Source organism: Salmo trutta, chromosome 28 (genome assembly GCF_901001165.1).
Source record: "Salmo trutta chromosome 28, fSalTru1.1, whole genome shotgun sequence".
Taxonomy (NCBI): domain Eukaryota; kingdom Metazoa; phylum Chordata; class Actinopteri; order Salmoniformes; family Salmonidae; genus Salmo; species Salmo trutta.
The window spans coordinates 43234786-43261126 of NC_042984.1; the positions used below are offsets into that span (position 1 = coordinate 43234786).

At 41.5% G+C, this 26341-nt stretch overlaps 1 pseudogene; it reads right to left on the minus strand.

The window, feature by feature from the left end:
* Nucleotides 1-6749: 6749 nt before the first annotated feature.
* LOC115166392 (OTU domain-containing protein 5-A-like) overlaps nucleotides 6750-26341 on the minus strand; it is a 44158-nt pseudogene continuing 24566 nt past the window's right edge.

Here is a 26341-nt window from a genome sequence, read left to right on the forward strand (position 1 = left end):
AAGAATGTATGCATTTTTTACCTATGAGTTAATGTTCTTAAATCTTGTAATTTCCTTTTAAATTGAGAGGATTCTCAAAATGGGGATTATGGTGGAAAAGTGCAAGATTATGTTATAATTCCGTTATTGCATCAAATGGTTGTTTTATGCAACATAATAAGGGTTGTTAGAACGCTCATCTGTGTGTGTTCTACTGAGGATGGGCCTCTGGGAGATAACACTGACAGGAGATTTGTGCTGTATTTTGGGTGATAAAACCGAAAGAGACAGCATTCCAGAGCATGAGTTAATGTTTCTGTTCTATATGGACAATGAATGATAACTGTTGACACAGTAGATACTGTCTGCTGTGAATTATAAATATCTTTCATACAAATCTTAACCTTGTGACCCATTCTATACATCTGTTGTTCGTCATGTAGGTTGAAAGGGGTGTATCTTGCCTATAAAATACCTTTGTATTTTTGTCTCGGGGCTCTCAACGAATCATCTAAGCGTGATTCGCTGACCAGCCATCATTATTGTAGAGCACTCAATCGATTCACTTTATATGTGTGTGTTGTATTGACTGGCTCCCTTATTAATAAGTGATTAAATGTTTAGTTTAAGTATAACTCTGACTTATGTGATAAGTTTGTCTCTCCTCATTTGATAGTAAAGAAATTAACCACCACAGTGTCCAACATTTTGACTGGTACTGTAAATTACATTGGAAATACTGTTAACACCTGTAACATTCATCTCTACGCAGATGAACATGTATTTATTCCTGTCCATTTGTGACATTTAGCATGATTTTGACTCAATCCAAAAATCACGTACTGATCTTAAATTAGTGTTAAATGCCAATAAAACCAATTGTATGGTGTTCTCTAGGTCTTGTAATGTTGACCATGAAGGCTTGCGTATTTGCAATCCAAATGGAGCTCAAATTAAGCAAGTTTCTCACTATAAGTACTTGGGTATCTGGATTGATGGCAAGTTGTCTTTTGAAACACATTGAAAACTTGACAAAGAAGCTGAGATCTATGATAGTTTTTTTTATATAGAAATAAATCCTGCCTCAGATTTGAAATAGAAGATTGTTCAAACAATGCTTCTCCCTGTAATAGACATTATTTATATGCACGCGGCAGCCGCAGTTTTGAAATCATTGGACTCAGTATTCCATTCAGCAATACGTTTTATCACTGGGGATTTAAGACTCATTATTGTATTCTTTACAAACATGTAAGATGGACCTCTCTGTCTGTTAGAAGCGAGTGCAGCTCTCTTCTATTTACTTACAAAGCAGAACTTCCTCTGTACATTACTTCATTGATTAATTTTAGACGTAGAAATTACCAAACCCGTTCTCAAAGATGCATAACCCTGGGGATCTCTTTGGTCTCCACAGAAATGGGAAAATCTGACTTTAGTTCTTTGGAAAAATATGCAGAAATCCTTGCAATTAGATATTCTGGTGCCTTTCAGGCATTTTAAATGATTTATTTGAGACTTATGTTACAGAATGCGATTGCTTTTCTTAAATATATTTAATGTTGTTTATTATGTGTTTTATTATAATGTGTTTTGTATGGCTGTTATGTTTTATTTATATATTGGGTTTTTATTTGTAAATATATACATTGCTTTCTTGTAATATAGTTCTCAATGTGACTACCAATGTGACTACCAGTCTGAGGTACTGAGCGCTCTGGAGCATGTTTTCATCTCTGTCATTTCCTCCTTTCCTCAGTTCATTTTTCTTTCGATCCTGACTAGTTTCCCAGTCCCTGCCCATGAAAAACATCCCCACAGCATGATGCTGCCACCACCATGCTTCACCGTAAGGATGGTGCCAGGTTTTGCTTGGCGGCATTCAGGCCAATGAATTCAATCTTGGTTTCATCAGACCAGAGAATCTTGTTTCTCATGGTCTGAGAGTCCTTTTGGCAAACTCCAAGCAGGCTGTCATGTGCCTTTTACTGAGGAGTGGCTTCGGTCTGGCCACTCTACCGTAAAGGCCTGACTGGTGGAGTGCTGCAGAGATGGTTGTCCTTCTGGAAGGTTCTCCCATCTCCACAGAAGAACTCTGGATCTCTGTCAGAGTGACCATCGGGTTCTTGGTCACCTGCCTGACCAAGGCCCTTCTCTCTCAATTGCTCAGTTTGGCCAGGCGGCCAGCTCTAGGAAGAGTCTTGGTGGTTCCAAACTTCTTCCATTTAAGAATGATGGAGGCCACTCTGTTGGGGACCTTCAATGCTGCAGAAATGTTTTGGTACCCTTCCCCAAGTCTGTGCCTCGACACAATCCTGACTCGGAGCTCTACGGACAATTGGCTTGGTTTTTGCTCCGACAACGACTGTCAACTGTGGGACCTTATATAAACAGGTGTGTACCTTTCCAAATCAAGTCCAATCAAGTTGTAGAAACATCTCAAGGATGTTTTTTTCTGTTTTTTATACACTGCTCAAAAAAATAAAGGGAACACTTAAACAACACATCCTAGATCTGAATGAAAGAAATAATCTTATTAAATACTTTTTTCTTTACATAGTTGAATGTGCTGACAACAAAATCACACAAAAATAATCAATGGAAATCCAATTTATCAACCCATGGAGGTCTGGATTTGGAGTCACACTCAAAATTAAAGTGGAAAACCACACTACAAGCTGATCCAACTTTGATGTAATGTCCTTAAAATAAGTCCAAATAAGGCTCAGTAGTTTGTGTGACCTCCACGTGCCTGTATGACCTCCCTACAACGCCTGGGCATGCTCCTGATGAGGTGGCGGATGGTCTCCTGAGGGATCTCCCCCCAGACCTGGACTAAAGCATCCGCCAACTCCTGGACAGTCTGTGGTGCAACGTGGCATTGGTGGATGGAGCGAGACATGATGTCCCAGATGTGCTCAATTGGATTCAGGTCTGGGGAACGGGCGGGCCAGTCCATAGCATCAATGCCTTCCTCTTGCAGGAACTGCTGACACACTCCAGCCACATGAGGTCTAGCATTGTCTTGCATTAGGAGGAACCCAGGGCCAACCGCACCAGCATATGGTCTCACAAGGGGTCTGAGGATCTCATCTCGGTACCTAATGGCAGTCAGGCTACCTCTGGTGAGCACATGGAGGGCTGTGCGGCCCCCCAAAGAAATGCCACCCCACACCATGACTGACCCACCGCCAAACCGGTCATGCTGGAGGATGTTGCAGGCAGCAGAACGTTCTCCACTGCGTCTCCAGACTCTGTCACGTCTGTCACGTGCTCAGTGTGAACCTGCTTTCATCTGTGAAGAGCACAGGGCGCCAGTGGCGAATTTGCCAATCTTGGTGTTCTCTGGCAAATGCCAAATGTCCTGCACGGTGTTGGGCTGTAAGCACAACCCCACCTGTGGACGTCGGGCCCTCATACCACCCTCATGGAGTCTGTTTCTGACCGTTTGAGCAGACACATGCACATTTGTGGCCTGCTGGAGGTCATTTTGCAGGGCTCTGGCAGTGCTTCTCCTGCTCCTCCTTGCACAAAGGCGGAGGTAGCGGTCCTGCTGCTGGGTTGTTGCCCTCCTACGGCCTCCTCCACGTCTCCTGATGTACTGGCCTGTCTCCTGGTAGCGCCTCCATACTCTGGACACTACGCTGACAGACACAGCAAACCTTCTTACCACAGCTCGCATTGATGTGCCATCCTGGATGAGCTGCACTACCTGAGCCACTTGTGTGGGTTGTAGACTCCGTCTCATGCTACCACTAGAGTGAAAGCACCGCCAGCATTCAAAAGTGACAAAACATCAGCCAGGAAGCATAGGAACTGAGAAGTGGTCTGTGGTCTCCACCTGCAGAACCACTCCTTTATTGGGGGTGTCTTGCTTATTGCCTATAATTTCCACCTGTTGTCTATTCCCTTTGCACAACAGCATGTGAAATGTATTGTCAATCAGTGTTGCTTCCTAAGTGGACAGTTTGATTTCACAGAAGTGTGATTGACTTTGAGTTACATTGTGTTGTTTAAGTTTTCCCTTTATTTTTTTGAGCAGTATATTTTTTTTATTTGAAAATATTTCTAAAAACCTGTTTTCGCTTTGTCATTATGGGGTATTGTGTGTACACACATTTAATTTAAGCCATTTTAGAATAAGCATGTAACATAACAAATTGTGAAAAAAGTCAAGGGGTCTGAATACTTTCCGAATGCACTGTACATCATGGAGTTGAGAAAAACTTTGCTAGCTTGTTGTGTAAACAAATATCTGTACTAGCTAAGTCTCGTCTGCAACCTTGATATTCCAGTCTAATGTCACCCATAATGACCCAGAATTACTTATTAAAAGAAAAACAACAATGGTAACAGATAATTCACTATGGTATATATGGCACTGGCAGCTCCAAATTCGTACCACATTTTCCTTTGACATCCTGATCCAACTGCAGGTCAACACTTGCACAGCATTTTTGTTTTTAGGAAGTGGCTCCTAATCCGTGACCAGATGTTTTATTTCTGCTGCTCCGTGTTCGTGAGTGTGCAGTATTTAATTTTCTCATGCTGAAACCGGATTAGATAACTCAAATCATGCTATATTTATAAACCACATTTCAGACATGGAATGAAACACAAATTGCTTCACAGAAAAAACTAATAAAAACAATGAAAATAAAAACTTAAATATTTACTACACAACAAATATGAGGATAAAATAACAATAGAATAAAAAAAACTGAACGACTGAAAAGCATCTTACAGTAAAAGCAAAGCTAAAAATGTGTTTTAAGATCTTTTAACCTGATTTGCAGAGGATAAGTTGATTAGAGTTACCGGCCTCAGAAATTGCAGCCCAAATAAATTATTCACAGAGTTCAAGTAACAGACACATCTCAACATCAACTGTTCAGAGGAGACCGTGTGAATCAGGACTTCATGGTTGAATTGCTGCAAAGAAACCACTACTAAAGGACACCAATAAGAAGAGACTTGCTTGGTCCAAGAAACACGAGCAATGGACATTACACCGGTGGAAATTTGTCCTTTGGTCTGGAGTACAAATTTGAGAGTTTTGGTTCCAACCACCGTGTCTTTGTGAGACGTGGTGTGGGTGAACGGATGATCTCATGTATTTCCCACCGTGGTGTTATGGTGCTTTGCTGGTGACACTGTCAGTGATATATTTAGAATTCAAAGCACACTTAACCAGCACGGCTACCACAGCATTATGCAGCGATACGCCATCCCATCTGGTTTGGGCTTAGTGGGACTATCATTTGTTTTTCAACAGGACAATGACCCAACACACCTCCCGGCTTTGTAAGGTCTATTTTACCAAGAAATAGAGTGATTGAGTGCTACATCAGATGACCTGGCGTCCAAAATCCCCCAACCTCAACCAAATTGAGATGATTTGGTATGAGTCGGACCGCAGAGTGAAGGAAAAGCAGCCAACAAGTGCTCAGCATATGTGGGAACTCCTTCAAGACTGTTGGAAAAGCATTCCAGTTGAAGCTGGTTGAGAGAATGCCAAGCGTGTGCAAAGCTGTCATCAAGTCAAAGGGTGGCTATTTGAAGAATCTCAAATATAAAATATATTTTGATTTGTTTAACAGTTCTTTGCTTAGTACATGATTCCATGTGTTATTTCAGAGTTTTGATGTCTTCACTATTATTCTACAATGTAGAAATTGTAAAAATGAAGAAAAACCCTTGAATGAGTAGGTGTTCTAAAACTTTTGACCGGTACTGTATATGAAAATAGCGCGTTTCTACGTTCAGTAGTCAAAAAGATAGAGGAAGTTACAGTTGAAGTTGGAAGTTTACACACACCTTAGCCAAGTACATTTAAATTCAGTTTTTCACAATTGCTGACATTTAATCCTCGTACAAATTCCCTGTTTTAGGTCAGTTAAGATGACCAGTTTATTTTAAGAATGTGAAATGTTAGAATAATAGTAGAGAGAATGATTTATTTCAGCTTTTAATTATTTCATCACATTCCCAGTGGGTCAGAAGTTTACATACACTCAATTAGTATTTGGTAGCATTGCCTTTAAATTGTTTAACTTGGGTCAAACGTTTTGGGTAGCCTTCCACAAGCTTCCCACAATAAGCTGGGTGAATTATGTCCCATTCCTGGTGTAACTGAGTCAGGTTTGTAGGCCTCCTTGCTCGCACACTCTTTTTCAGTTCTGCCCACACATTTTCTATAGGATTGAGGTCAGGGCTTTGTGATGGCCACCCCAATACCTTGACTTTTGTCCTTAGGCCATTTTGCCACAACTTTTGAAATGTGCTTGGGGTCATTATCCATTTGGAAGACCCATTTGCGACCAAGCTTTAACTTCCTGACTGATGTCTTGAGATGTTGCTTCAATATATGCACATCATTTTCCAACCTCATGATGCCATCTATTTTGTGAAGTGTACCGGTCCCTCCTGCAGCAAAGCACCCCCACAACATGATGTTTGAAGGTAGGCTTTGAAATACATCCACAGACACACCTCCAATTGACTGAAATTATGTCAAATAGCCTAGCAAAAGCTTCTAAAGGCATGACATAATTTTCTGTAATTTTTCAAGCTGTTTAAAGGCACAGTCAACTTAGTGTATGTAAACTTCTTACCCACTGGAATTGTGATCTGTAAACAATTGTTGGAAAAATTATTTGTGTCATGCACAAAGTGCATTTCCTAACCGACTTGCCAAAACTATAGTTTGTTAACAAGAAATTTGTAGAGTGGTTGAAAAACTAGTTTTAATGACTCCAACAAAAGTGTATGTAAACTTCCGACTCCAACTGTAAGTGTTTCCAATGACATCAACCAAATAGTAGGCAATGCCTACACATAATTGGTTAAAAACACATGATGTGCATCAATTATGTAATTGGAAACATGCCATTTTCACATATGTTAATGTTGGGGTGGTACTGGAGACGAATATGAAGTTTTAAAAAATTCGGAATTTCCCTTTAATAAGTCCAATGATGGTGTCAATGGTATTAGAAAGGAAGGGGTGGTCTTATTATGCTGGATCTTTATTGGTAGGTGTGGACAGGTAGAGATGGAGGGATAGGGAGAACAGAAGACTGGATGGTTGCATGATGACATTTGGATTTTTCTCTGTTCTGTCCCCTTCCTTTCAGGGGGAGTTGCTTGTGTGTGCTTGAGCCCCTTCATCAACCGCTGTCCGGAGAAGGTTCTCTATGCATAGAATTCTTCTTCATGCTGTCGAGGTACTCTTGTTGTGAAACAGCCAAGACTGAGGCCAGAATCTCATCATCCTCCCAGTCTGTTAAACCTACAACATAAAGAGAGAAACAAATACATTCAAAAGCAACACCTAGAATTGTAGTTATTTTAAATCGTGAGGGGTACTGAAATTAATAGTTTGTAACATATCTTTAGTTGCTGGTTACATTCTGCACATTGGAGTGACAGTGGATAACAAAGGTTTTGTTATGATAAAGCGTGTTCCCAAATAAAAATGTGGTGGCTATGCACCCAATCACAACCCAGCAATTTGAGAGAGAGGTAATTTCAGGTTAGGTGCATCTGCTCTCAGCTATGCCACTGTACCACACCCTGGAATAAAGTTTCTACTACTATATGTTTATTTTTTGCTTTCCGATACAGTGTAGGTAAGCAATCAAACACTCCATAATGAGAAATGATCACAAAAAATATATGTCAGACCGAGGGTGAACTAAATACTTTGCAAAGCAAAAAATAACTCACTCATCTCTACTTGCTGTGTTGTTATTCAAATGTCTTCACTCTAGCAGCAGCTAAAGAGACATGCTTTCACATCAGAGGTGTAATAATATCTATCTATAACACTGTGATTGATATTACTTATGTTAAGGATTGCAGCTAGTTTTGACTACTATCCCCTCTGAAGTATTACATCTCAAACTTACAATACTGCCTATTCTATGCCTTATTAAAAACATCTAAAACAGTAGTAATTGCCTAAAGGGGACAAATAAAGTTTGAATTTAATTGAATGCATTCATTTGAATACGTTTTTAAATGAATAAAGAGCTATGCAATGATTACTTTACCAAAGGCGGTGGGTGACATTTCTTGCATGATAGCACGGTACTCCAATGCAGGGTACAGAGACTTTAGAGTTGAAGAGGTGGGTCTATCAGGCCTAACACAAGCCTGGTTGCTGGGACCTAGAGTAGGGGGCAGAGAGAGGAAACCCATAATCAAAACATTTATGTTCAATTCCTTTGATATGCCACCCTCTAAATTGATTCAGGACACTTCTTAAGGTTTGTCACAGTGACTTACCAGGCGCACAAGGTGATGGTGGCTTGGACATGATGAGGGCCACTCCAGCAGGGGAGGGGGGCTTGGTGCTTGTATCTGAGTGGGAGGGGTCAGTGTTCTCTGGTGAGGGAGCTGAGCTGCGCTGCCAGGGCGAGCGGGCGCTCCACTCTTCCAGACCAATGCATGTTGCTGCGGTGGCCGAGCTGCAGGTGGCACTAGCCTTACTTGGCTGGGAGGAGAGGGAGACAACAACCTCATTAAATGCCAGCTGGTGCAACATTTCAATACCCGATACTAGATAAATATGAACCAAATGTGCTAGTATTGTTTTTCTAAGAAGGATGTCACTGGAATGATCTTCAATCTACCATTTACATGCACATTCTCTCTCACCTGCCGTGCCTGCTTTTCCTGGTCCTGGAGCCACTGCAGTTAGGACTCCCTGGCCACCTGCTCCTCGATGGCCTCATTGGTAGCCTCCCAGTCTGTGGCTCTCTTCTTGTCTTCCAGCATCTGCTGCTCAATCCAGGACTCCTCTGAGGTTTTAATGGCGTTCTTCATAAGTGACTGGTCTGCATACTGCTGGGAGGGAGGGAGAGGCAGAGGAAAGAGGTCACTAACTGGACATAAAACCAGACATAGCAATCAAAAAACAGTGAGATGGATATAGTTTAAGTGAGTGAATATATGTGTACCAACCAAATAGCAACAGGTAACAAACAAGTAACAATAGACAAGAACAAAGTAGCAATGTGTACAGTACCAATATGTATCAACCAAGACAAATTCTTCAAATCTTCCACACTTTAAGATTTAACCTGGTCTTCAAATTAAAATGGTATGTTTTCCTATTTATGCTATTTTTCTTCCTCTGCCAGTTTTGATTCTTTATATTGACAGACCAGTTCCCTCCCTCCTGCTGCCACCTCCATTTTTGGAGTAGTGCTGTAATCAATTGATGGTAATCTTGGATTGAGCAGACCTTCCCATAGAATTCCGATAGCTCCATGAGACATACCTCTACTATTCCAATTTACAATATAATTGCAAAACAAAAAACCCTTCTCAAACATATTTTCCATGAACACAGGTCTTTTATCAAGCAGCACATTTGAGATCAACCATAATATTTGTTGTAATACTTGTTCAATCTTTTCTGGGGGATGAAATTCAAACCATTGCTTGTCTGTAAAAGAGAGATACATGGTTTAAGTGAAGCTTTTAGAGAGAAGTTTAGTGCTTTTATACTGAATAATCTCAGCCCACCCAGTTTATATTCATTATATACTGTAGATAGTCACACTTGATCTTTTCTAGTTTAGTATCCCATATAAAACAACATCTTTTTTGCTCATATGATTTGAAAAACAAATCATGAGGAGTAGGCAGCGCCATAAGTGAGTAAACTGAGATATGACTAAGAAGTGTAATTTCAATGTTGAATTTCAATTTCTATTCCCTGCATTTCAGAACATACATCACCTCAGAGAATATACAAGAATATATATATATATATATATAAAAAATAGCACATTGAAACAAAGCCCTGTTGTCTAGATACATTACATGACCAAAAGTATGTGTACACCTGCTCGTCGAACATCTAATTTCAAAATCATGGCCATTAATATGGAGCTGGTCCCCACTTTGCTGCTATAACTGCCCCAACTCTTCTGGGAAGGCTTTCCACTAGATGTTGGAACATATAGTTGATGGGACTAGACGTCCGCGGGTCCCCCTAAAAATAGACTGACGGCCTCATGTCGCGCGCCGGGGCCCGGTCTTTTGGGAAGTCACAAAATAACGTTGTTTCTTTTGTAGTACCAGAAAAATCTACCAGCGCGTGAATGAGGGATACTTCATCAACAAATGGAAGGGGCCGTTTCTCGGAAATGGAACAGACTTCAAGTATGGACCTCGCCGAGGTGCGGCCAATTGTACTTTTTGGGAAGCAACGAGATGGTGTTGAGGCCACAACGCTCTTTGAGATGATGCACATTTTCTTGGATTAAAAGTTCAAAACGGTAATACAGCGCTAATATTACCGCTGCACGTCAAAGTACATAAACCTACTGTGTAAGGAAAACTAGAACCAGCATTGTATCTATTGTAATTCGATTTTTTAAAAATCTACTGTATTAGTTAATACACTCCGATTGCTCGTCCTAATATTTATATATATCTTAATTCCATTATTTTACTTTTAGATTTGTGTGTACATTATTCTTGTGAATTGTTAGATACTACTGCACTGCTGGGTGTTAGAAACACAAGCATTTCGCTACACCTGCAATAACATCTGCTAAATATGTGTGAGTGACCAATAAAATTTGATTTGAGAAATCGTACAAGTGACAATTTGTGATGCTAGAAAAAATATAAATATATTTCTTGGCCTTCTTTGTCATCTCTATCCAAAACAAAAGATCTCTGCTGTGACGTGACATTTTCTAAGGCTCCCATAGGCTCTCAGAAGGCGCCAGAACGTTGAATGATGACTTTGCAGTCTCTGGCTGAAAAACAGTAGCGCATTTGGTAAGTGGTCGATCTGAGAACAATGAGACGGGTGCGCGCGTGCACATGAAGAGTCCATTTTACTTTTTCAGTCTTTGAACGAAAACAACGACTCCCGGTCGGAATATTATCGCTATTTTACGAGAAAAATCGCATAACAATGTATTTTAAACAGCGTTTGACATGCTTCGAAGTACGGTAATGGAATATTTTGAAATTTTTGGTCACGATACGCGTCCGCGCGTCACCCTTCGGATAGTGTCTTGAACGCACGAACAAAACGCCGCTATTTGGATATAACTATGGATTATTTGGAAACAAACCAACATTTGTTGTTGAAGTAGAAGTCCTGGGAGTGCATTCTGACGAAGAACCGCAAAGGTAATCAAATTTTTCTTATAGTAAATCTGAGTTTTGTGAGTACCAAACTTGGTGGGTGTCAAATTAGCTAGCCCGTGATGGCAAGCTATCTACTCAGAATATTGCAAAATGTGCTTTCACCGAAAATCTATTTTAAAATGGGACACTGCGATTGTATAAAGGAGTTCTGTATCTATAATTCTTAAAATAATTGTTATGTTTTTGTGAACGTTAATCGTGAGTAATTTAGTAAATTCACCGGAAGTGTTCGGTGGGAATGCTAGTTCTGAATGTCACATGCTAATGTAAATAACTGTTTTTTTATATAAATATGTACTTGATTGAACAAAACATGCATGTATTGTATAACATAATGTCCTAGGAGTGTCATCTGATGAAGATCAAAGGTTAGTGCTGCATTTAGCTGTGGTTTTGGTTTTTGTGACATTATATGCTAGCTTGAAAAATGGGTGTCTGATTATTTCTGGCTGGGTACTCTCCTGACATAATCTAATGTTTTGCTTTCGTTGTAAAGCCTTTTTGAAATCGGACAGTGTGGTTAGATAAAGGAGAGTCTTGTCTTTAATATGGTGTAAAATAGTCATATGTTTGAAAAATGGAAGTTTTCGGATTTTCGAGGAGTTTGTATTTCGCGCCACGCCCAATCATTGGATATTGGAGTGGTGTTCCGCTAGCGGAACGTCTAGATGTAAGAGGTTAAACTGCGTGTACAATTTGTGATGGTGACTGCCCATTGTAATATATTGCAAATGGACAGTGATATATTGCCAGTGCCAACATCTCATATTGTAATTGGACAGACTCACACAGCCCCCTGTGCCTTCCCCCCAGAAACACAAGACTAGGTGCATTGAAACCGCCCCGGTCCATAAAAACTGACCCTACAAGTTTCTGGCCGATAGCTCTTTCAGAGACACCATAGCGACCCCTGAATTTTTTTTTCAGCACTAATTACGGCAGCTACTCGGCCTCCCGAATGACCTATCAAGCCAAAACTCGGTATTCGGGCTCGCCTCAGCTAGGTCTACAAATAATGTCAGAACTGGACCCACAGCTCAAACATAACTACATGTTTTAAGATTTTTTAAGGTTTAAACAGACGGCGCTATGAATTTCAGGCCAGAATTTCGGCCTCTAAACGAGTTAGACAAAGGCTGTTTGGTATCAGTTTGGTGTCCGTATGATATCCTATTGACTGATGGCTGACTTGATAACTGACAATCCAATTGCAGTATGATAATTGGCATAGTCCATATGTTATATTGCGAGTGGACAGTGTACATTAGCCATTTTTGCAGTATGAAATGTTGGCACTGGCAATATATCTTATGTCTAATGTACACAGTCCATTTTCAATATATTTAAGCAGGGATTTACCATCACCAAATGGACAGGCTGAAATCAACACCTACAAGCGAGGGAGAGGAACAACTAGCTCTGCTAGGCATCCCGAGTTCAGAGCCCGACAATTGGGCATTTCAGCTATTTACTTGGATGTCCAATTTGTGATGGTAAATGCCCATTTTTATATATTGCTAATAGACAGTGTCCATTACATATATTGTCGGTGTCAACATCTTATACTGCAATTGGACAGTGTCAATATATTTCAATAGGGATTAATTATCATGAAATGGGCAAGCTGAAATGAACACCTAAGAGGGAAGAAGAGGAAGGAGGAAACACTGTCTGTTTTGACTCGTACTGTATATCGCTAATGGACATTTTGTACATTGGCAATAAAATACACTGCTAATTGGACAGTGCATGTGTCATTGACCAGAATCATCATAAACAGTCCAAGGACAGCACAGATAGAGTTTGCGTGTACTATAAAGAGTAGTGGAATTTATTAGTTTAAGCCCTTTAACTGCATACATATCCAATTTGTGATGGTAAATGCCAATTGTAATATATTGCTAATGGACAACGTCCATTGGATATATTGCCAGTGCCAACCTTTCATACTCTCCTTCCCTCTTAGGTGTTAATTATGAATAGGGACTTCCCATCACGAAATGGAAAATGGACATGCTGAAATGACCACCTACGAGTGAGGGTAGGAAACACTGAGTAAATGCCAATTACCAATATATTGCTAATGGACAGTGTCCATTACACATATAATATATTGCCAGTGTCAGCATGTTATACTGCAATTGGATAGTGTCCATTGCCAATATATTTGAATAGGGATTTACCATCACGAATAGGACAGGTTGAAACATCCTGAATTGGGCAGACCATATCTCAGTGCTAGAACATAGTAGTTCAGTTGGAATGGTGATTCAATTAAAATCTAATGTTATTGGGCACATACACATATTTAGCAGATGTTATTGCGGGTGTAGCGAAATGCTTGTGTTCCTAGCGCCAACAGTGCAGTAGTGTCTACCAATTCTCAACAATACACAAATACAAAAGTAAAAGAATAGAATTAAGAAATATATAAATATTAGGACGAGCGATGTCGGAGTGGCATTGACTAAAATACAGTAGAATAGAAAACAGTATATACATATGAGATGAGTAAAGCAGTATGTAAACATTATTAAAGTTAATAGTGTTCCATTATTAAAGGAGCCAGTGATTCCATGTCCATGTATATAGAGCATCAGCCTCTAAGATGCAGGGTTGAGTAACCGGGTGGTAGCCGGCAAGTGATGGCTATTTAACATTCTGATGGCCTTGAGATAGAAGCAGTCTCTCGGTCCCAGCTTTGGATGCACCTGTACTGACCTTGCCTTCTAGATAATAACGGGGTGAACAGGCAGTGGCTCGGGTGGTTGATGTCCTTGATGATATTTTTGGCATCCTGTGACATCGTGTGATGTCACAAAACATTTCTTAAGGAAAAAAATAAGAAGTTCATAAGATAGTTCGTAAGTGCAATTCCTCAAAATGTTCTTAGGAACTTGGTAAATATTTTTCTTAAGAACTTGGTAAATATCTTATGTGGCATTGACATTAGTGACATGCTTGAAAACAATAAATAAGCCTATGTGACAGGATGATAGGATTTGGCCCACTATAATAAAGTGTTGATATCTCAATTTCATTACATTTATTGTTTTGCTTTATGTCTCGAGAATAAAACATTTTTAGTTGGCTCGCGAACTCTTTATACACACACACAAAAAAACATTTTTCACACATGAAAGACATCAGATAAGCTATATCAAACCAAAATGAATAACCAAGGAAAGCGCAATAAAAACTTCAGCAAACAAGAGCTTGAAGTGATGGTGGAGGAAATAGCAGCCAGGAAAAGGTTGCTGTTGGGGAGACTCGATAACTGCGGGGTCACTGCAGATACCAAAAAGGGAGGATGGGCGAGAGTGGCCGAGTCGGTCTCTGCCGTTGGAGGTATGGCAAGGGACAGTGATGCTGTAAAAAAAGAAGTCGGCTGGTAAAAGAAGGGAGCTGAGAGAAGCAGGGAGTCGAAGAAGACTGGAGGGGGTATCGACCATTCATGTGGACCAGCTGGAGAAGGTGCTGTCCATGATAGGAGAGACGGTGGTAGAGGGAATGCGGTCGGGCATTGACTCAGATTGTGCAACCGTTAAGTTAGCTAGCTAGCTAACGCGTAACAACATTAGCTAATCAGCAAACATAGCTAACGAAGTTAACATTAGCAAAGTTAGACAAGTTCTTCTTTGCAAATTGACTAGCTAACTCTAGCTATATAACACTTCTAGAATATTGTAATATATTTTTAATTAATAGCTAGCTAGATAATGCACATTTAATTCATTTTTTTTACGTATATAAATGATGCAAAAGCATCGGTTGTGCAGCTAACGTTACACTTGTTTACTTCTCTCATCATCATCGAGCCTATAGCTCTTCAAACATTGTCATGCTGACACAATGTGTTTGGCCTTCCAGAAATAACACTGGACCTCATCCATATGCCCCTGTGCCCGGATGTGGGAGCCATGGATCATCATGATCATATGACAGAACAAGCAGAGGTAGGTGTTTGATTTCTCATTTAATAAGTTTATTATTATTCGATAATAGGTCTACAACACATATCATTCCTATAACAGATTCATTGTATTTTCTCAACAGATCATAACTGAAGACACAAAGGAGATGTGCCTCTCTCAGATCCTTATCTATCATGACAAGCCAGTGCCACCCCATACAAGCCAGTGCCACCCCAGGCAAGGAGGCTTGCTGGTGTGGAGGAGATGTTGGCTGTCCAGTGGACGCTCCAGTGGGAGGTCACGGCCCTGCGCAGGGTGCAGGAGGTGCTGCTGAAGGTGGAAGGCGAGAGAATAGCCCTGGAGAAGAAGCTGCCATGGAAAAGCGAAGCAGACAAAGATTAATATTCTAAAATAAATCTGTTTCGATATCATACAAACCTTTTTTTTGTCATGAAAATCTCCTTATGAGGTAATTTATTGCTTGCAGGCCAGCATTAAATCTACTAGCGACATTGTGGTCAGCGGCAACATCCTGGTCAGGTACAGCTGGTGGAATGTCAGGTATATTGGGATGTGGCATCCTGTTTTGTATGTTGTGCAAGACACATGCTGAGGTTAAGATCTTGCATGTTTTTTCTGGGCTGTATAAAATAACAGAGCGGTCAACGCATCTGAATTTGGATTTAAGGACTCTGATAGATCTCACGACTAAACTCCTCATTTTCATCTAAGCATGGTTGTAGTTCTCTTCTGCATCGCTGTTGGTGTGTAGGATTGGTGTCATGAGCCATGTTTTTTGTCCATAGCCACTATCACCTAAAACCCCAAACATACAAAGTAGTAAATTGATATCATAAGAAGCAACACTCTTTTAAGTGTGCTGTGGATCACAAAACAATTACAAAGGTAACAGGTAAAGAAAAGAAAAGAAAGGGTTAGTGATTTCTGATTTCTTTACCTAATAGCCATTCTTTAGGAATGTGACCTTCCTCAAACTTGATTCCCAGGGCTGAATTTGATACAATGAAGAAGTCGTGTGCTCCCGGGCCATTTGGCAACAACATTTGCGAAAGCAAGTGTGGCATTGCAGACTACTTGCACATTGATAGAGTGGAAGTTCTTTCAATTAACATAAATGTCCTCATCACGTGGACCCTATCAGGAGAAATGGTAAGACTACATCAGATACTTATAAGGCCAACTGAAATAACGTAGACATGTTTTGACAGAAGCTTGTCATCGTCACTGACCTTTATTGCCACATGGGTTCCATCCACAGCATCAGGGACATTGGGGAAGTCAGCCACCTCAAAATAACTTGTGTTTGGTGCTCATTTGTTCAGCTGCAGTTGATGGGAACTTGATGAATCTTTGCACATGATGACACACTGCAACAACCCACCCGATTCACAGAGGACTGACTAACTCCCACTGTCCCTGCAAGCAAGGCTTGGCCAAGTAAATGATAGTCGTGGTAGTTGATATTGCCTCAGTAGAACTTGGTCAGGGGATCCATCCGATCTGAGAGACCTCTGTGGGTTCTCCCTCTCTCTAGCAGCTACCCAAACTACTTCCATTCTTTAATGTACAGTATCATAGTAAGCTTTGAATCACAAAATATTCCTGTTGGATTATTCCGTTTTTTGACTATTGTTATTTTAATTACGTTTATAATCAATACATTTAGCTTTGTCATCATTTGATTTTGGGACCATTTCAACAGTTATTATTATAATATTCATTATTTAGTCAATTATGTCATTAAAAGCTTTTCAAAGTAAGGTTTACATTGACGTTTTTAGTTATATAGTATTTTTTTAAATGCTCACCTCCTGGGCCCAGTCTGCACAAGAGAAGGGTTTAGCTGTCCTAAAGTTAAGTACATTTTCAAGAAGAAATCCCAAAGAATTATTTTCAAGAATCCCATTTCTTCTTAACTTTTTTCTAAGGAAGAAATTTAGGAATAACTTTACTGAGGAATAGCAAGTTTGCTTAACTTTCTTAAGTCTAGGGTTAAGGAAAAAATGACAGTTAAGACGAAATTTCTTCTTAAGGTTTTGTGAATCCGGCCACTGGAGTGCAGGCGGTGTGCAGACCGCACCACCCTCTGGAGAGCCCTGCGGTTGAGGGCGGTGCAGTTGCCGTACCAGGCGGTGATACAGCCCGACAGGATGCTCTCAATTGTGCATCTGTAAAAATTTGTGAGGGTCTTAGGGGGCAAAGCCAAATTTCTTCAGTCTCCTGAGGTTAAAGAGGCGCGACGCCACAATGTCTGTGTGGGTGGACCATTTCAGATTGTCAGTGATGTGTACACCGAGGAACTGATTCACTACTTTGTAAAGAAAAATCTGACTTCCTATGATCAAACATAACAAATACACCTAGTTTGATTCTAGGCTTAACATACTGATACATACCATTTGGTCATTATATAGGCCATTTGGACATTGTTTTTAGTTTATTTTCATTTCACCTTTATTTAACCAGGTAAGCTAGTTGAGAACAAGTTCTCATTTACAACCGCGACCTGGCCGAGATAAAGCAAAGCAGTGCAACACAAACAACAACACAGAGTTACACATGGAATAAACAAGCGTAGTCAATAACACAATAGAAAAAAAAGAAAGTTTATATACAGTGTGTGCAAATATCGTGAGGAGGTAAGGCAATAAATAGGCCATAGTAGCGAAGTAATTACAATTTAGCAAATTAACACTGGAGTGATAGATGAGCAGATGGTGATGTGCAAGTAGAAATACTGGTGTGCAAAAGAGCAGAAAAGTAATTAAAAACAATATGGGGATGATGTAGGTAGATTGGATGGGCTATTTACAGATGGGCTATGTACAGCTGCAGCGATCGGTTTAGCTGCTCAGATAGCTGATGTTTAAAGTTAGTGAGGGAAATATAAGTCTCCAGCTTCAGCGATTTTTGCAATTCGTTCCAGTCATTGGCAGCAGAGAACTGGAAGGAAAGGCGGCCAAAGGAGGTCTTGGCTTTGGGCATGACCAGTGAGATATACCTGCTGGAGCGCGTGCTACGGGTGGGTGTTGTTATCGTGACCAGTGAACTGAGATAAGGTGGAGCTTTACCTAGCATAGACTTATAGATGACCTGGAGACAGTGGGTCTGGCAATGAATATGTAGCGAGGGCCAGCCGACTAGAGCATACAGGTCGCAGTGGTGGGTGATATAAGGGGTTTTGGTGACAAAATGGATGGCACTGTGGTAGACTGCATCCAGTTTGCTGAGTTGAGTATTGGAAGCTATTTTGTAAATGACATCGCAGAAGTCAAGGATCGGTAGGATAGCCAGTTTTACAAGGGTGTGTTTGGCGGCGTGAGAGGAGGCTTTGTTGCGAAATAGGAAGCCGATTCTAGATTTAATTTTGGATTGGAGATGTTTAATATGAGTCTGGAAGGAGAGTTTACAGTCTAACAAGACACCTAGGTATTTGTAGTTGTCCACATATTCTAAGTCAGAACCGTCCAGAGTAGTGATGCTAATCGGGCGGGCGGGTGCAGGCAGCAATCGGTTGAAGAGCATGCATTTAGTTTTACTTGCATTTAAAAGCAGCTGGAGGCCACGGAAGGAGAGTTGTATGGCATTGAAGCTTGTCTGGAGGGTTGTTAACCCAGTGTCCAAAGAAGGGCCAATTGTATACAGAATGGTGTCGTCTGCGTAGAGGTGGATCAGAGAATCACCAGCAGCAAGAGCGACATCATTGATATATACAGAGAAAAGAGTAGGCCCGAGAATTGAACCCTGTGGCACCCCCATAGAGACTGCCAGAGGCCCGGACAAAAAGCCCTCCGATTTGACACACTGAACTCTATCTGAGAAGTAGTTGGTGAGCCAGGCGAGGCAGTCTTTTGAGAAACCAAGGTTATTGAGTCTGCCGATAACAATGCGGTGATTGACAGAGTCAAAAGCCTTGGCCAGGTTGATGAAGACGGCAGCACAGTACTGTCTTTTATCGGTGCCGGTTACGATATCGTTTAGGACCTTGAGCGTGGCTGAGGTGCACCCATGACCATCTCGGGAAACCAGATTGCATAATGGAGAAGGTGCGATGGGATTCGAAATGGTCGGTGATCTGTTTATTAACTTGGCTTTCGAAGTTTTTAGAAAGGCAGGGCAGGATAGTCTATAATAGTTTGGGTCTAGAGTGCCACCCCCTTTGAAGAGGGGATGACCGCGGCAGCTTTCCAATCTTTAGGGATCTCGGACGATACTAAATAGATGTTGAACAGACTGGTAATAGGGGTTGCAACAATGGCGGTGGATAATTTTAGAAAGAGAGGGTCCAGATCGTCTAGCCCAGCTGATTTGTACGGGTCCAGGTTTTGCAGCTCTTTCAGAACATCTGCTATCTGGATTTGGGTGAAGGAGAAGCTGGGGAGGCTTGGGCAAGTAGCTGCGGGGTGTGCAGAACTGTTGGCCGGGGTTGGGGTAGCCAGGAGGAAAGCATGTCCAGCCATAGAGAAACTCTTATTGAAATTCTCGATTATCATGGATTCATCAGTGGTGACAGTGTTACCTAGCCTCAATGCAGTGGGCAGCTGGGAGGAGGTGCTCTTATTCTCCATGGACTTTACAGTGTCCCAAAACCTTTTGGAGTTAGAGCTACAGGATGCACATTTCTGTTTGAAAAAGCTAGCCTTTGCTTTCCTGACTGACTGCGTGTATTGGTTCCTGACTTCAGTGAAAAGTTGCATATCGCGGGGTCTATTCGATGCTAGTGCAGTCCGCCACAAGATGTTTTGTGCTGGTCGAGGGCAGTCAGGTTTGGAGTGAACCAAGGGCTATATCTGTTCTTAGTTCTACATTTTTTGAAAGGGGCGTGCTTATTTAAGATGGTGAGGAAATTACTTTTAAAGAACGACCGGGCATCCTCAACTGACGGGATGAGGTCAATATCCTTCCAGGTCGATTAGAAAGGCCTGCTCGCAGAAGTGTTTTAGAGAGCATTTGACCGTGATGAGGGGTGGTCCTTTGACCGCGGACCCATAGCGGATGCAGGCAATGATCACTGAGATCCTGATTGAAAACAGCAGAGGTGTCTTTGGAGGGCAAGTTGGTCAGGATAATATCTATGAGGGCGCCCATGTTAACATATATAGGGTTGTACCTGGTGGGTTCCTTGATAATTTGTGTGAGATTGAGGGCATCTAGCTTAGATTGTAGGACTGCCGGGGTGTTAAGCATATCCTAGTTTAGATCACCTAACAGAACAAACTCTGAAGATAGGTGGGGGGGCAATCAATTCACATATGGTGTCCAGGGCACAGCTGGGAGCTGAGGGGGTCAACAGTGAAAGACATATTTCTGGAAAGATTCATTTTTAAAATTAGAAGCTTGAACTGTTTGGGCATAGACCTGGAAAGTATGACAGAACTTTGCAGAGTAGATTGTAACTCCTCCCCCTTTGGCAGTTCTATCTTGACGGAAAATGTTGTAGTTGGGTAAGGAAATCTCTGAATTTTTGGTGGCATTCCTAAGCAAGGATTCAGACACGGCAAGGACATCAGGGTTAGCGGAGTGTGCTAAAGCAGTGAGTAAAACAAACTTAGGGAGGAGGCTTCTGATGTTAACATGCATGAAACCAAGGCTTTTTCGGTTACAGAAGTCAACAAATGAGATTGCCTGGGGACACGCGGGGCCTGGGTTAACCTCCACATCACCCGAGGAACAGAGGAGGAGTAGGATGAGGGTACGGCTAAAGACTATCAAAACTGGTCGTCTAGTGCGTTGGGGACAGAGAATAAAAAGAGCAGATTTCTGGGCGTGGTAGAATAGATTCAGGGCATAATGTACAGACTGGGGTATGGTGGGGTGTGGGTACAGTGGAGGTAAACCCAGGCACCGAGTGATAAGAGAGGTTGCATCTCTGGACGGGCTAGTTATGCTGGGTGAGGTCACTGCATGTGTGGGAGGTGGGACAAAGGAGGTATCTGAGTCATGTTGAGTGGGACTAGTTATTACTACGCTAGCACGCGAGAGACACAGCGTTTAAAGTTAGCAGGCCGCGGTAAGTAGAGCGTCTGCTCCGACATACGGCAAAGGCCGGTTGAGGGCACAGCAGATGGAGTTACGTCGGTGGACCAGTCGTGGTGGTCCGGCGGGGCGCCGTGTCGACAAAGGGTCCGGGCCAGATGGCGAAAGAGGTATTGTAGTTGCAGTTATTTTGTTCGCTAGCCGGGAGATGCGCCTGGCTCGCGGCTAAGTGGTGCTAGCTTCGGGGCAGAGGCATTAGCCACTATAGCCACTCAGTAGCAGCGATGATCCGATGCAAAGGTTCAGAGCTTACGGCAAGGATCCGGTGGAGTAGTGGATTTTAGCCGTGTTGGGGTAGAGTCCGGGACGCATCGGCTGAGTAGCCGAGTGATCACAGAGTAGGCCGGGAGGTGGGCCTGGCTCAGGCCTTACTTCGGGGCTGGGTCACTCGGTGGCAGCTAGCTAGCTGTGATGATCAGGAGTAATGGTCCAGGGTTTACGGCAGGAATCCGGCGTTGTAGTGGAGAAAACAGTCCAATACTGGCAGGCTGGCAAGTATTATCCAGGCTAAAAAAACATCTGGTGTCTGTGCAGAAGGTAAAGGCCTCTAGCAGTGGCTAACAATGACTAAATAGCTAGTAGCTAATTAGCTGGTTAGCTACAGATGGCTAGCTCCTGATGGTTCTAGCTATAAGGTCTAAAAAATAAATAGCGGATCCGTGTCACATTGGGTGAGGCGGGTTACCGGAAGGTATATTTAATTTAAGAATGGAAAAGATATTGAAAATAAATTGAAATATATACAAAAAATACAAAAAGTAAAACCACGTCTGCACTGCTACGCCATCTTGGAATGGGGTTCAGTGACTGTGTTTGGAACCAGACTTCCTATGATCATGTGTGTCCATTTGCCATATGGTTTCTGATGGTGCACACGCCATCTATATACCTACATTTGGTCAGTGAAAATTACTTTTGAATTCTGTCATGGAAATAAATGCATTTCTTTTAACCAAGCTATTTACGTTTTTTCTATGCCTTTAGTTTTCGGTGAATTCTGAAAAGCTATTCAAGGATTGTTCCCATAAGGTTATGTTTTTAGGGAGTGATATTTGTTCTTGTAGAATACGTTAAAAAAATCCATATTGTTACAGTGCCCTCCACTAATATTGGCACCCTTGGTAAATATGAGCAAAACAGCCTGTACATTTTAAAAACATGTTTTTTATCCTCTTGGTCTTTCATTCAAAATATTCACAAAAATCGAACTTTTAATCAACTAACTTTTAACATAAAACAAATATTTTTCTAAAATATATGTGTGCCACAGTTATTGCCACCCCTTCATTCAATACTTTGTGCAACCTCCCTTTGCCAAGATAACAGAGTCTCTGAGTCTTCTCCTATAATGCATAATGAGATTGGAGAACACATGGCAAGGTATCTGAGACCATTCCTCCATACAGAATCTCTCCAGATCCTTCAGATTCCGAGGTCCACGCATGTGGACTCTCCTCTTCAGCTCATGACACAGGTTTTCTATGGGGTTTAGGCCAGGGGACTGGGATGGCCATGGCAAAACCTGGATTCTGTAGACAGTGAACCACTTTTGTGTTGATTTTGAAGTGTGCTCTGGTTCATTGTCCTGCTGGAAGATCCAACCAAGGCCCAGTTTAAGCTTCCTACCAGAGGCAGTCAGGTTTTGATTTAACATCTGCTGGTACTATGTATCCTAACAAGTTGTCCAGGGCCTTCGGAAGACAAACAGGCCCACAACAGCAAAGATCCACCACCATACCTCAGTGAGGATGAGGTAATTTTCTGCATGGAAATCTTTCTGTCTACACCAAACCCACCTCTGGTGTTTGTTTCCAAAAAGCTCTATTTTGGTCTCATCTGACCATACAACCCGGTCCCATTGAAAGTTCCAGTAACGTTTGGCAAACTGTAGGTGTTTGAATTTGTTGTTTGATGACAGCAAAGGCTTTTTTATGGCAACCCTTCCAAACAACTTGTAGTTACGTAGGTGGCGTCTGATCGTAGTTTTGGAGACTTTCTGACCCCAAGACCCAACTAACATCTGTAATTGGAGATCCTTGGATATTTTTTTTGGCCACTCTATTGATCCTCCTTACTGTGAGTGGGGTCAATATAGACACACGTCCTCTTCCAGGCCGATTGTTAACATCTCCAGTTGCTTTAAACGTCTTAATTATTGCCCTGATAGTGGAAATGGGCATTTTCAACCATTGAGCTATTTTGTCATAGCCATTTCCTGATTTGTGCAGCTGAACAACCTTTTGTCGCACATCATTACTGTATTCTCGGGTCTTTCCCCTAGTGATGGATGACTAGGGGAACTTGGCCTGTATGTCGCCTCATATTTATACCACAGTGAAACAGGAAGTCATATCTTACCACTTAAGTATTCCTAATCACTGAGGTGAACTTAAAAAATGTAAAATATGAATGGCAATATACTTCAGTTAGATTTTACTCATAAGAATTTCTAGGGGTGCCAATAATTGTGGCACACATGTTTTGGGAAAAAAATATTTATTTCATATTTATTTACTTTCAATCATTTTACTTAACTTAAAGGTAAGATATTTTGTGAATATTATGAATGAAAGACCAAGAGGATAAACAGCAAAGACGTTTTTTTACAGCCTGTTTTGCTGATATTTACCAAGGTGCCAATATAAGTGGAGGGAACTGTATATTGTTCTTAACTATGAAGTTGTTAATGTTCTTAGTTTTATTCTTTGAAAATAGACACGTAAAAAGATGCTGGGGATGAGAATGCAAATCTTCTATATATACCCATTTTTTCTCTTTAGTCCATTTAACTACAGTGCATTCGGAAAGTATTCAGACCCCTTCCCCTTTTCCACATTCTAAAATTGATTTAAAAAAATGTTCCTCATCAATTTACACACAATAGCCCATAATAACAAAGTGAAAATAGGTTTGTAGAAAACGTTTAAAAAAATGATACAAAAAAATAATAAGTACTCAGACCGTTTGCTAAGACCGTTTGTAAATTCAATTGATTGGACATGATTTGGAAAGGCACACACTTGTCTATATAGGGTCCCACAGTTGACAGTACATGTCAGAGCAAAAACCAAGCCATGAGGTTAAAGGAATAGTCCGTAGAGCTTCGATACAGGATTTTGTAGAGGCACAGATCTGGGGAAGAGTACCAAAAAATGTCTGCAGTATTGAAGGTCCCCAAGAACATGGTGGTCTCCATCATTCATAAATAGAAGAAGTTTGGAACCACCAAGACTCTTGCTAGAGCTGGCAGCCCTGCCAAACTGAGCAATCGGGGGAGAAAGGGCCTTGGTCAAGGAGGTGACCAAGAATCCGATGGTCACTCTGACAGAGCTCTAGCGTTCCTCTGTGGCAATAGGAGAACATTCCAGAAGGACAACCATCTCTGCAGCACTCCACCAATCAGGCCTTTATGGTAAAGTGGCCAGACAGAAGCCACTCCTCAGTAAAAGGCACATGACAGCCCGCTTGGAGTTTGCCAAGAGGCACCTAAAGGACTCTCAGACTATGAGAAACAAGATTCTCTGGTCTGATGAAATCAAGATTGAACTCTTTGGCCTGAATGCCAAGCATCACGTCTAGAGGAAACCTGGCACCATCCCTACAGTGAAGCATGGTGGTGGCAGCGTCATGCCGTGGGGATGTTTTTCAGCGGCAAGAACTGGAAGATTAGTCAGGATCGAGGGAAAGATGAACGGAGCAAAGCACAGAGAGATCCTTGATGAAAACCTTCTCCAGAGCACTCAGGACCAGAAACTGGAGTGAAGGTTAACCTTCCAACAGGACAACGACCTTAAGCACAGAGCAAAGACAACGCAGGAGTGGCTTCAGGACAAGTGTCCCAGCCAGAGCCCGGACTTGAACCTGATCGAACATCTCTGGAGAGATCTGAAAATAGCTATGCATCGACACTCCCCATCCAACCTGACAGAGCTTGAGAGGATTTGCAGAGAAGAATGGGAGAAACTCCCTAAATACAGATGTGCCAAGCTTGTAGCGTCATACCCAAGAAGACTTAAGGATGTTATCACTACCAAGGTGCTTCAACAAAGTACTGAGTAAAGAGTCTGAATAGTTAAGAAAATGTGATTTCTCAGTCTATTTTTAATACATTTGTAAACATTTCTAAAAACTTGTTTTTGCTTTTTAGAATAAGGCTGTAACCTAACAAATTTTGGAAAAAGTCAAGGGGTCTGAATTTTTTCCGAAGGCACTGAATATCATTCCTGTAAGACGAAAAAGGCATGGCATGTTGCACAAGCCCTTTGCTTTTAAAATGGCTGTGTCCCTATGGGAATTTGCACATGTTTAGAGCACCAATTAGGTAAAAGATTAAACCAATTATTATTTTCAAAAACAACAAAAAATCAGTTTGGAACAGTAATTGGCGTCATATTTTATTTCAAACCTAGTCTTCCAAATATCTTGTCCACCAATATGGGGGGACCCCCCCCCCCCGAAGAAAGAAACAAAAACAAAAAAGTACATTTCAAGGGGTTTCTTGGGCTCTGTAGTAGACACGTTGTTTCACAGTTCTTACCTTTATAACAGTACTAAGCATGTGGTAGTAGGACTTGTAGATTTGAAACCAAAATGTATTTCACAATTTCATGCATTATTTAGAAAATGCATAGGTGTCAGAGTTTTAGAGGTTATTAAGCTATGATAACACAACAACTGTCACCTTTATAACACTTTCCCACTCCAACTGACAGCCTGGCTGGCTGGCTGACTGTGTCTGGACGGACCCATGGACGTCATCCATTTCATCCAAGCCTGGGTCCGTCCAGACACAGTCAGGCTGTCAGTTGGAGTGGGAGCTAATCAATTCAGTAAGATCTGATGTAATCTTCATGACATCTTCATGACATTCCTGCTTAGCTTCCGAGAGCAGACGAGATCGGGCGTACCCAGGCTGGTATGGCCGTAAGCAAAAAACAACCTCTTGGTACAACATATAAAGTAAAAGTGAGTCTGATAAACAGACATTGCATTTTCACCAATTAGATAAGCAGCTTGAACTTTGTGTCACACACAAAGCACACACAAGCTGCATTCAGCAACAATATTCTTATTTGTCTTATAAATACAAGGCAGATGCTAACTGACAACACAAGGAACTTTGATCCTATTTAAAAGGCATGAAGCTGCATTTAGTCAATTCATCATTAAATGCTTACTACAAGGCAGTGTTGCTGATGAAGACAATGGAA